The sequence below is a fragment of the Corythoichthys intestinalis genome, chromosome 17, assembly GCF_030265065.1.
Source record: "Corythoichthys intestinalis isolate RoL2023-P3 chromosome 17, ASM3026506v1, whole genome shotgun sequence".
NCBI lineage: Eukaryota > Metazoa > Chordata > Actinopteri > Syngnathiformes > Syngnathidae > Corythoichthys > Corythoichthys intestinalis.
The window spans coordinates 43,332,271-43,345,074 of record NC_080411.1 but is presented as its reverse complement, the minus strand read 5'-3'; positions in this window follow the sequence as shown (position 1 = coordinate 43,345,074).

Genomic DNA, 12,804 nt, shown 5'->3' with positions numbered 1-12,804 from the left:
CTGGAATAAAGTGTACTTGCACATCCACTCAGTGGGTGGCAGTGGCGCTCTCATTTTCAGAGTGCGCGCAGTATTTTTGAACTAAGGAAGAGCACTCAGCACACACAAAAAACAGATATGAAGAGCAGTGTGCCGCCGCCGTTTTCGAAAGCTGTTTTCCGACCGGACTCATTCACGCAGCGACCCACTGTCTTGTCCCGGTTCTCACGTCGCCGCCCGAGAAGTGCCATTTTCGGCTTGGGATCGTCACGACGACTGCCGTCACCTACGGTTCTACCTCGGCCGCCGAGAATCCGCTTTTTTCGTTCCGTTTGCCTTTTAGCTTTGACTTTTAATACAGTGGGTGATGAGGAAAGACCACATTTTACTCCGTCTAAAAATAATTATAGCGGACAGCCAGAAGCCAAATCAATTAAGACGCCACTTAAAGACATTAGACCCCAATCTCATTGATAAGCCGCTTGATTGTTTTTCAGCGAAAACGTGCCGAATATTGCCAACTATCGTCCTGCTTTGTCAGTGTTATATCAGTAAACCAGTGAGCATTGTTAGCATGCTCATTGCAAAATAACTCCACACCATTGCAAAGGAGGTAATACTGTGAACAGCAAAAATAAAAACTGTCCTTCTGTCAAAGGACACTCTTTTTTTTTTCTTTTATCCAGTTTTGTTTTTTGGTCAAATTTTTTGGCATATTTTCCTCATGAGTGAATGTTTCTATCCATCCATCCATCCATCCATCCATCCATTATCTTCCACTTGTTCCGGGGTCGGGCCGCGGGGGCAGCAGCTTTAACAGGGAAGCCCAGACTTCCCTCTCCCCAGCCACTTCAACCAGCTCCTCCGGCAGGATCCCAAGGCGTGAATGTTTCTAATGAATTTTAATTTGTTATTATTTACTGATTTTATTACATTTTATTTTTCTGTATCAAATGGTCAAAAATGTACCTTGAGTGTATTTTTTACAGTTTGGATGTGACTTTTTGAAATTCAGGCAACTTGATGCGCGTCAAGTCTTCTCTGTTACAAACAAAACAATGTTAATAAAGTTACACTTTACTATAAGTTGATCGATGTTACTTTTTTTTCTTTATTAGAAAAAAAGGACACAATGTTAGGCAGATGCGTATTTATAATAGTAATTTTATAGACTAATGATACTATTTACAGTGGCGGCAGAGAGTTTGGGGGGGGCGCAAAACATTTACGTCTTCCTTGGGGGGGCGTAACAGAAAATAATTGAGAAGCACTGCCCTATCTCTAAGGGAGAGCCCGGACTCCCTGCGGAGGAAACTTATTTCGGCTGCTTGTATCCGGGATCTTGTTCTTTCGGTCACGACCCACAGTAGATCGACTGGTAAATTGACACAACCTTTCAGCTCAGCTCCTTCTTCACCACTATGGACCGGTGCAGAGTCCGGATTACTGCAGACGCTGCACCGATCCGCCTGTCGCTCTCCCGCTCCCTCCTACTGTCACTCGTGAACAAGACCCCAAGACACTTGAACTCCTCCACTTGGGGCAAGATCTCATCCCCAACCCAGAGCGGGCACTCCACCCTTTTCCGACTGAGGACCATGGTCTCGGATTGGGAGGTGCTGATCTTCATCCCAACCGCTTCACACTCAGCTGCGACCTGCTCCAGTGAGAGTTGGAGGTCACGGCTTGATGAAGCCAACAGCAAAAAGCAGAGATTCAATGCTGAGGTCACCAAACCGGACCCCCTCAACGCTTCGGCTGCGCCTCGAAATTCTCTCCATAAAAACTATGAACAGATTCAGTGATAAAGGGCAGCCTTGGTGGAGTCCAACCCTCATTGGGAACGAATTCGACTTACTGCCTGCAATGCGGACCAAACACTGACACTGGTCGTACAGGGAACGAACAGCCCTTACCAAGGGGCTTGGTACCCCGTACTCCCGGAGCACCGCCCACAGGACTCCCCGATGCACACGATCGAACGCCTTCTCCCAATCCACAAAGCACATGTAGACTGGTTGGGCGAACTACCATGCACCCTCGAGGACCCTGCCGAAGGTGTAGAGCTGGTCCACTGTTCCACGGCCGGGACGAAAACCACACTGCTCCTCCTGAATCCGAGATTCGACTTCCCGACGGACCCTCCTCTCCAGCACCCCTGAATAGACTTTACCCTGGAGGCTGAGGAGTGTGATCCCTCTATAATTGGAACACACCCTCCGGTCCCCCATTTTAAAAAGGGGGAACACCACCCCGGCCTGCCAATCCAGAGGCAATGTCCCCGATGTCCACGCGATGTTGTAGAGGCGTGTCAACCACGACAGCCTGAGCCTTTAGGAACTCCGGGCGGATCTCATCTACCCCCGAGGCCTTGCCACCGAGGAGCTTTCCAACCACCTCAGTGACTTCAACCCCAGAGATCGAAGAGCCCACCTCGGAGTCCCCAGACTCTGCTTCCTCAAAGGAAGGCGTGCCAGTGGAATTTAGGAGGGCTTCGAAGTATTCTCCCCACCGACTCACGACGTCCCGAGTCGAGGTCAGCAGTACACCATCTTCACTATACACAGTGTTAATGGTGCACTGCTTTCCTCTACTCAGACGCTGGATGGTGGACCAGAATTTCCTCGAAGCCGTCCGGAAGTCGTTTTCCATGGCCTCGCCGAACTCCTCCCATGTCCGAGTTTTTGCCTCGGCCACCGCCAAAGCCGCAGTCCGCTTGGCTGGCCGGTACCCGTCAGCTGCCCCCGGAGTCCCACAGTCCAAAAAGGCCCAATAGGCCTCCTTCTTCAGCTTGACGGCATCCCTTACCGCTGGTGGACACCAGCGGGTTCGGGGATTGCCGCCATGACAGGCACCAACCACCTTACGGCCACAGCTCCGATTGGCCGCCTCAACAATGGAGGTGCGGAACATGGTCCGCTCGCACTCAATGTCCCTCACCTCCCCCTGGACAAGGGAGATGTTCTGCCGGAGGTGGGTGTTGAAACTCTTTCTGACGGGGGATTCTGCCAGACGTTCCCAGCAAACCCTCACAATACGTTTGGGCCTGCCAGGTCTGGCCAGCATCTTACCCCGCCATCAGAGCCAACACACCACCAGGTGGTAATCAGTTGACAACCCCGCCCCTGCCGGAGGTGGGTGTTGAAACTCTTTCTGACGGGGGATTCTGCCAGACGTTCCCAGCAAACCCTCACAATACGTTTGGGCCTGCCAGGTCTGGCCAGCATCTTACCCCGCCATCAGAGCCAACACACCACCAGGTGGTAATCAGTTGACAACTCCGCCCCTCTCTTCACCCGAGTGTCCGAAACATGCGGCCGCAAGTCCGATGACACGATTATAAAGTCGATCATCAAACTGCGGCCTAGGGTGTCCTGGTGCTAAGTGCACATTTGGACACCCCTATGTTTGAACATGGTGTTCATTATGGACAAACAGTGACGAGCACAGAAGTCCAATAACAGAACACCACTCGGGTTCTGATTGGGGGGGGGCGTTCCTCCCAATCACGCCCCTCCGGGTCTCACTGTCAATGCCCACGTGAGCGTTGAAGTCCCCCAGGAGAACGAGGGAGTTCCCAGAGGGGGCGCTCTCCAGCACACCCTCCAAGGACTCCAAAAAGGGTGGGTACTCTGAGCTGCTGTTCGGTGCATAAGCGCAAACAACAGTCAGAACCTGTTGCCCCACCCGAAGGCGGAGGGAGGCTACCCTCTCGTCTACCGGTATAAACCCCAACATACAGGCGCCAAGCCGGGGGGCAATAAGTATGCCCACACCTGCTCAGCGCCTCTCACCATGGGCAACTCCAGAGTGGAAGAGAGTCCAACCCCTCGAGAGGATTGGTGCCAGAACCCAAGCTGTGTGTGGAGGAGAGTCCGACTATATCCAGTCGGAACTTCTTTGGCTCACACACCAGCTCAGGCTCCTTCCCCGCCAGTGAGGTGACATTCCATGTCCCATGAGTTAGCTACTGCGGCTGGGGGTCAGACCGCCATGGCTCCTGCCTTTGGCTGCCGCCCAACTCCCTACGTACCCGACCCCTTTGGCCCCTCCCACAGGTGGTGAGCCCATGGAAAGGGGAATCCACGTTGCCTTTTCGGACAGGCCCGGCCACCAGACGCTTGCCTTCGAGCCCCACCTCCAGGCCTGGCTCCAGAGGGGGGCCCCAGTAACCCGCATCCGGGCAAGGGAAACTGGAGTTCATTTATATTACTCATCATAAGGGGTCTTTTTGAGCCATACTTTTTCTGGCCCCTCACCTAGGACCTGTTTGCCATGGGTGACCCTACCAGGGGCTTAAAGCTTCAGACAACATAGCTCCTAGGTTCACTGAGACACGCAAACCCCTCCACCACGATATGGTGATGACTCACGGTGGGGCATGGAGTTTTTGGATCGAAACAAGGTAAGTACGTGATAATATCTCGTTAAACTCACAGCGTGTTTAATTCTGCTGTCGCGTGCGCTCGCCTCCAGTTAGGGTTTTACTGTTTAAAAAAATGTTTTTTTTTAAGAATAACCTCCTGTTCAAAAAATTTCTTCCCCCAGAAAATTGAGATTTTAAGCTTTAAATGATGTATCACACATGCATATCAGACAATTTTTAAAGTAAGCGAAATTGGGGGTCTCAGGGCGGAACTTCAAGTCACCTGAGTGTTTTCTGCCATATAGATTAGGGGCCGTTTACATGGTGACTCTCCGGGAATACGAAAACTTTCAAATTTGCATCTATATGGGCCCGTCTCCATTCGAACAATGTCGCAATTCCGCATGAAAACGATGTAGTATTCATGCCAAGCCCTACGGAGCAGTGCAGATTTAGAAGGTGACAGCGAATGATGCACTTTGACCCCACCAAGCTCCTCAACACGGAAAAAATATGCCCGCCCACTCGAAGCAATGGCATTTTTCTTTCGATCAAAAAGGCACAAAAATCTAAACATTCAACATATTTAACCTAAGAATATTATTAAAACAGTAATTAAAGCCGACATTCCGCCATATTTGCTGTTTTTAATGTTTAGTAGCACCGCTGCGCACGGCCAATGTGACGTGTACGAGTGCTGACGTTATCGGCGCTGTCTCTCGCCGCGGGAGCCTTTGATATGCATGCTGAGCAAGCCCCGTTCAATCCCCTGCAATCAGATTCTTCCACTTTGGGGACAGGATTCAGAATTTTTCGTCCTCGCCTTCCATCTTCACCGACACTATATGTACGCGAGGCAACTCCGCAACACAGTGATTGCGTCTTCGTGTCGCAGAGTCGCCATGTAAACTGCCCCTTAGTATATATTTAACCCCTCCCCTTCTCCTCACTGTAGCGTTTGTGTGTCACCCTACCCTCGCTCTTCTACCACTGATCTTGACCAATCACGTACGGCTTTAACCGAAGGTGGGAAAAAACGGGGGGGGGGGGGGGATCGGCTCCTATTAGGCGGCTCCCGTTGTTCACTTCAAAGAGCCAGCTCTAAGAGCCGGTTCGTTCGCGAACGACACATCACTACTCGTCACTTCGTTGATACGAAACACACAGGAGAACATCCTTTCCCCGAACTTTGGCTGTGGTGTTGTAGTAGCAGCAGCAGCAGTAGTTAATGTAAGTAGTTATTATACTGTACGTCATAATTACAATCATCACCATGATATAAATAACAAAGGCAAAAAATCGTTTCATGCACCAGATTTTAGGTTTTGTATCTTTGGAGAACATACCTTCCAAAACAAAGCGGCAGCATGACTACACGAACGCCTGGGACCCGCAATAACGGTACAGCGTGCAGTTTCGAAGTCTCCCTCCATTGTTCCCAGCACCCATGCTTTGTGGTGCGGAGCATTGAGGCTGTGCAGGTACTGAAAAGCCTTGGAGCTTTTGTAGTTTCCTGAGGCGTTTCCATCCACTGCCATAGAGTCAATAAAATACAATCATATTTTACTTGTGGTCACCCTCGGCCATTTCTTTATGTTGTCTTCCCATGTCGAGATGGCAGAAGGATGCCGTATTTCCAAATAGTGCTTTTTCAGGGTTTTTAGTGAGTGATGCCACTCCAGTGCCATTGCTGTCAAAGTAAAATGATGTGAAAACTGAAGTCGCAAGCAGAAAGCAGGAAGTAAAGCAGGAGTACCTCGGAAGCTTGTCTATAAGTGAATTGGGTGTCTATTGTTTTCAATGGTAGGCAATGAGTTGGGTCACTTCCATGTCATTTTAAGATAGTTATAGGTACAGTTTCTGTAAATTTTAGATCAGTTACTGTTGCTTTGTCGGGCATTTTCGGGCTATTTCATGTTAATTTTTGGTGTCTTCCTTTTTAACACATTGGCTGCCATTGACAGTGCTGTACGTCCAATCCAATTTGACAAGAAGACAGCAAATGAACGAATGTAACTGCGGACACAAAAGTGAGCCAAGTGCTGTAGCGCACGCCCTCGATCACACAAATCTAAGATTATATAGCACCAACCAGTGGCGCGGAAAGAGGGGTGCTGAGGATGCTGTAGCACCCCCTGGTGTTATGGAGAGAAAAAAAAGTGTTCTGGGTGATTCTTTCTTTGGGGGGGGGGGGGGGGGGGGGTTTAAAAATAAATAAATAAAACATTGAAATAATAGAGCATATAACTTATGTACTGTATATGGCGGAAAACACAGACAAGACCGAAAAAGCAGTTTCTGCTCTTGCACTTCTCTTTAAAAGAAACAGCTCAAAACAAAAAGACAAAACAACTGTTGTGTTTGATAGAACAATATGTCTATATGCTGCCATAACAGATTCATGGCGCATTAATTTGTCCGTTTTACCCTGAAAACCCCAGTTTACAGACGTCGTTTACAGACTTTTGTTTCAACCCAGCCATAAAACGAAGGTAACTAACTATATTTATTATTCAAAATGTCAGTCGTTTTTAGCTTAGAATCATTAACATCATTCATCGTTAAAAAAAAAAAACGACTTTAAAAAATAATTAACTCGCATATATTAAACTTTTAAGCAAATTATGTCACACACACACAATGATTTTCTTATGCATCTAATTGTCCAAGAATAAAGATTTGTTTTTGTAAAGAATTAAATAAGCCATGACCCGGAAGACGATGCCTTGTTGAAGAGGAACTTTTTCCGGGTCAAGGCTGAAGGGGAAACGATATCGTCATCGCACACACCATATAACTGTTTGCATTAGGCTAACACACGTAATATAATTAATCAGGAAATGTGTATCATTTTCATATTTGCGGTAGGACTACACTACTAATATAAAATAAATAGCACACCATAGTTTAATGAGAAGAAATAGAGATACACAATGCCGTCTTATCATGAGTGACGCACATACTCGGGGAATCTGCTCTCAGCAAACTCCAAGGACAAAGCGTTTTGTCCTGGAACAAGCACCACCAGCCCGGACAGCGAAGTGGATAGCGGGCGTCCCAAATCCGCGCACGAACCTAAACCGCCCAGGGCCGGCCACAGCGGGGGCGGCCCCAAAGCAACGCCCAGAAACGCCTTCGACAAGACCCGCGTCAGCAAAGACGTTAAAAAGACTGAACACTGATAACAATTGGTCGCTCCTCGGAAACATTTCCTATGTAACCGTTGTGACACGACCCTGGATCCAGCCTCTGTACCTCCGTCGTCTGTTTTTGCCTTGTTCTTTAGACCTCTGTGAATCATTAAATTGTCAACCTGTTTTCCGGTGAGCCTTCTTTAGACTTTTTGGAGCTTGGAGTCAGAACAAAGGGTTAACACAGGAACGCGCGGAGTTTGGCTTCCTCCTGGCCTGGCTCCGCTCGGAGGGGTCGGGTGGCGGAGCACATTTCCGTTCTGTTGCCGGCCTCCCCGTGCGCTTCTGGGCCGGGAGGTCCAAATTCCTTCAGTTGGTGACCCTACGTGATGGTTTGACGACGTGATAGGCCCAGACGACGGAGGGGATGGACGAACGGCTGCGGAAGAGTCAACTGGAGCCCTTTTAGGTGCACCGCTAAAAGCCGAAAAGGTAAACAGACGTTTTGTCATAATTTAAGGTGGGTGAAAGTTGACTTGAAGCGACCTTCGACCAATTTGTGTTTTGTCTAACTGTGATTTGTGCATTCTGTTGGAGGAATAAGGGGAACAAGTGTAGTGTAACATTAGTCTTCATTAGTCTTAGCACTAGAGGGGTAGATTCAGAAAGAGTGCAACATATATGCCATGCGTCGCGTAGTTTAGGCTGGGCGAAAGAAAAAAAAAAAAAAAAAAAAAAAAAAAGAAAAAACAGGACAAGCTTAGGTTATTAGGAAGCGGTGTCCCCGGAGCCTTATTAAATTGCGAGAAACCTAACAACACAAAAGAGGTTGTGAGCCGCTGCCTGCGCGACCCTCTCCATTCCCCAGAGGGGGAATGGAGAGGGTCAGGCTGGTTGGCTCCTAGACAACAGGTTGTTGTTTCCCGATTTGATGGGTGGGACATACGTAATATATACATGCGCATGTATGCATATACATACAAAGATATGTGTATGGGATAGATATGTGCATGTATATTTGAGTATAGAGTAGATGCGACGACCCACTTTTTAAGTTGGATGAGGGGTCTGTACGCGCAATATGTGTATGCATTTATATGTATATTTAGAGGTATACATATAAATTTGGATAGACATATACTTGTCCTGAAGGTTGTGGTGGTTTGGCTGGCGGGCAGCGTCAGGCCGGGCCAAAGCCACCGGGACTGGAACGTAGCGGTTCCACACCTCAGGGCTGACGAGTCTGAGGTTTGAGAGCTGGGTTGTGGAGGCCCTAGGAAGTGGTCCCCCCTTAAAAAAGAATAAAGGTATTAAGGCCGCTGTTGGAAGTGACGCCCAACAGCAAAGAGGGCCTCGCTGCTTGCGGTAAGCAGAACAATGGACATGGCCATGAACACATTCGCCCAGCGAAGATTTAGGTCAGGGACCCGTGACAAATGGCTATATGAATGCGCTAAGGAGGGCTGTGAGGGTACAGGGAAGAAATTAGACGAGTTGTTCACGGAAATCGAAACTCAGTTGTTGCACTAAGATTGACCATGACAAAAAATAAAAAATGACAATTAAAATGGGGAAGCCGGGGTGGACTGCCACTGTTGTTGTTTAAATGTTAAGTTGCTATGGTGTCGTGTAGTCTCTTGTTAAAGTAAGTGGACGTTTTGTTTTGCTTAGTGTTGTTCGAGATGAAGCCGAAAAAATAGGAAGCGCCCCTGTTAACGTTCTGGGAGACAGCCGTTGGCATGGCGCCTGGAGTTGGGCTATCTGATTAGAAAAGAACACTGTGTTCAAAATAAGGAGGGCGGGCCGTCGGTGGCCCCTATTTGCAACATGGGGTCCTCGACGGCATCCGCTGGGTTTTTTGCCAAAATTGATTATAAGGGGAGGCTAGAATTGAAGCTGGGAATTTTCCAGTCCTTGTTTTAAGATAAAATTGAGAGCCAAAAAAGGGACAACATGTAAAAAATTCTAAAAAATCAGTAGATCTGATTAGAAAAGGAACACAGTGTTCAAAATGAGGTGCGCGGGCCGATGGGCGGGAGGCCCCTCTTGCTCTTGTTCAGGCCAAGCAGAGCAGGGAGGGCTGAAGTCCCTGGATGTTTGGTAAAGTTATAGATTTAAAAAAAAAAAAATAAAAAAAAAAGCTTTTTCTAACAAGAAGATTTTTACTCACAAAAGAATGTACTGGACTGTCTCAGAAAATTAGAATACACAATATTCTAATTTTCTGAGACAGTCCTGTACATTAATCCACCATTTAAAGCAGGGGTGTCCAAACTTTTTGCAAAGGGGACCAGATTTGGCGTGGTAAAAATGTGGGGGGCCGACCTTGGCTGACGTCCTTTACATAGAACAATATACAGGACTGTCTCAGAAAATTAGAATATTGTGTATTCTAATTTTCTGAGACAGTCCAGTAGATAAAACAAAAGAATCTTAAAGTGATGCGTTCAACCACGAACTTACAATTATTAGAATAACAAACATGCAAAACCGAACCAGCAAAGAACACCTTAAAATTAGTAACGGGGAATTGATATCATGGCTCGCTTCTAGTATAACGAATAGTTTGAAATGTAATTTTTAGGGGATTCAAGCATGATGAATATGGGGAAAGTGTCACTTTTGGATCACATGTTGATAGAATTGGCTGTCGTGAATTCAGCTGGGATCCAAAGAACAACAGGATAACTTTATTGATTTTAGTTTTGATATAAGAAGACAATTAAAATTGAACTAATTTTTGCTGTTATGAAAATAGAGTAGGAAATAAGTGGCCAACTTTGTCGAGACAGGCCATGACCAAAGTTAATTGACAAATTATCAAATAGGGGGCCACAATAAAACATGTAACAATGCAATATAAGAATTGTAAATATTTGAGCTAATTGACATTCATAACACCCCTTAAGGTAACTAGAACATCTTTGAAAAAAAAAAAATAAATAAAAAAAGCAAATGGTTCTTTCATAGCACTTATCACGATTCCAAATTTACATCGGAGATAACGTTCCCAGAATGAGATAAATAGTAAGTCTTTTTAGTTTTTATTTTTATTTTAACTTGGATATTTTCTTTTCATTGTTGACCCTTGAAGGAAATAATTTCATTTAGTATATTTTCTTTTCCTTTTGCCCTTTCGGAAAACTGATTTTGGAGTTATTTTGTAGTTCTGTTTAATTTGGAGTCTATAGAAGCTAATTTAAGTTTGAGATGCCTTGCCTAAAGGGTTAAAGTTTAGGAAAGAGCAAAGTTTTAAAGTGGGTCATCTCAAGCTCAAGTCTCTGGTTGTTTTGGTAAAACAATAGATAAGACAGTCCTTCCCTAGCCACTATTGACTCCCGGAAGAATGCGGAGGGAGAATCTCCTATATGTGTTAATTTTGATATACGGGACAATGTAAAAGTGGATTTAGGTTTTTAAAAAGACTTGAAAAGGCCAGATTTCACTAAAATATAATCTTTTGGGTCACCTGCGGATAGAATTGGGCTATCCTTGCAAAAAAGAAATCAAGAAATGAATAAAATAAAATAAAAAAGGGGAATAAGACATTTTCACCAATTTCATGATCTGGGATGAAAAGACAAGACCAATGTAGGTAAATTTTGTGCTTTGAAATTATAGGGGAAATTAGCAACCAATTTTTTAAGAGAAAGACCACAGTAGGAATCGAATTAACAAATTACATAAGAGGGGAGGAATTGAATTTGAGAACGTAAACAAACACGGGCATCGTGCCAAATGCAATTTATTATGCTGGGGAAGTTGCTTATGTTAAAAGTTAAGAATAATACTCGAACGATACAACGATAATGAGACAGAATCTAGAGATGAGTTAATTTAATTTCAGAATACCTTTCCAAGTCTACTGCCTATAAATACAATTTCCCCAGTATAAGACAATTTTTATGTTTTCATTTTGGATTTTTTTTTTCCTGATTTTTTGATGAATTACTCTCATGTGATATTTTTCCATTCCTTTGGACACCTTTATGGTACAGATTTTTATTTTTAAGGACTTGAATAATATTTAAAAAAAAAAAAAAAAAAAAAAAAGGAGGAGTGGAGAAAGTGTTGTTTAGTTCCATGTCTGTGCTAACTGTATTTTTCATATTTTTTTTATTCATCTATTTCTATTCTTTTCCATTTTTTATAAAAAGTCAAACTGGTTGACTTGCATTTATTCTATTGATCCTATTCACTGGTTTGTTATTTTGCAATTATTTTCGGGGGACCTAATTGTTTCACAAAAGGGGAGAAAGATACATATTTTGAATGACATAAGGAACAACGGAAAAGGCATCACTTTCCAAGACATAAATATTTTAATTATTGTTGAGTGGTTTTGTTTGGGATCTGAATTGGACATGAGGGGTTTGTAAACTGGAAATAATAAGACATATAAATGTTTTTGTGTTGATTGTTGCAATGGTAACCATTGAACAGTTTAAACGTGTAGTAGACAACCACACACCGTAGAAATGAATGTACAACTCCCATCCTTTGACAAAATGATTCCTTGTGACTAGGGTTGTTGACGATCAATATTATTAAGCTTATTGGAAAAAAAAAAAAAAAAAAAAAAGGGAGTTAGAATCTCAAATGATGGCATTTAGACCACCATAGGGGATAGTTTTTGATTTGGTCTAGATAATTGGGGTATCACACAAGCTGATGTAACTTGGGAATGATAACATGTACCGGGTATTCATAATGCACTTTGAGTAGTAGCTATGAGTGATATAGCCATGCTTACAATTGTAATTGTGGGCATGGCTAGAGGGGGTTAAGTGGGCCAAGATAACACCAACATTATTACTGAAAGTTAATATGGATGCGGACAATTGTAAATTTTTATTGACTTGTACAGTCTGTTCAACTCTAAACATACAGTTCTTAGGCCCAACAAACAGTAAATTATTATAAACATAAAACTATTCATAATCCCACTTAGCTCTAATAGCACGACACATTTTAGGAGCACGCAGAGGCCATTAAAACGATCTAAAGTTTTCCCTGACCACATTGTTTCCCAAAAGATTTCAAGGTTTAAGGATAATAATCTGCCACATCACATGTTGGAGTTTTGAGACTGGTGCGGTTGGGACGTTTCAGGCGGTAAGGTTACAAATAGGCCCAGTTAAGATAAGTAAGTATGACAAATCGGCTATTCTTAAGTTTATCCTTATTTCTATTTATCGATCCCCTGAAACACCAGATGTGTATGTTGACAGGATGGGAGGACATTCGCCCTGAACGCTAGCAGGGCTGGAACTGGGTATAACAAGCGGAGCCATCGCACCGGCACACGGACCACCGGTTGCGCGGGTG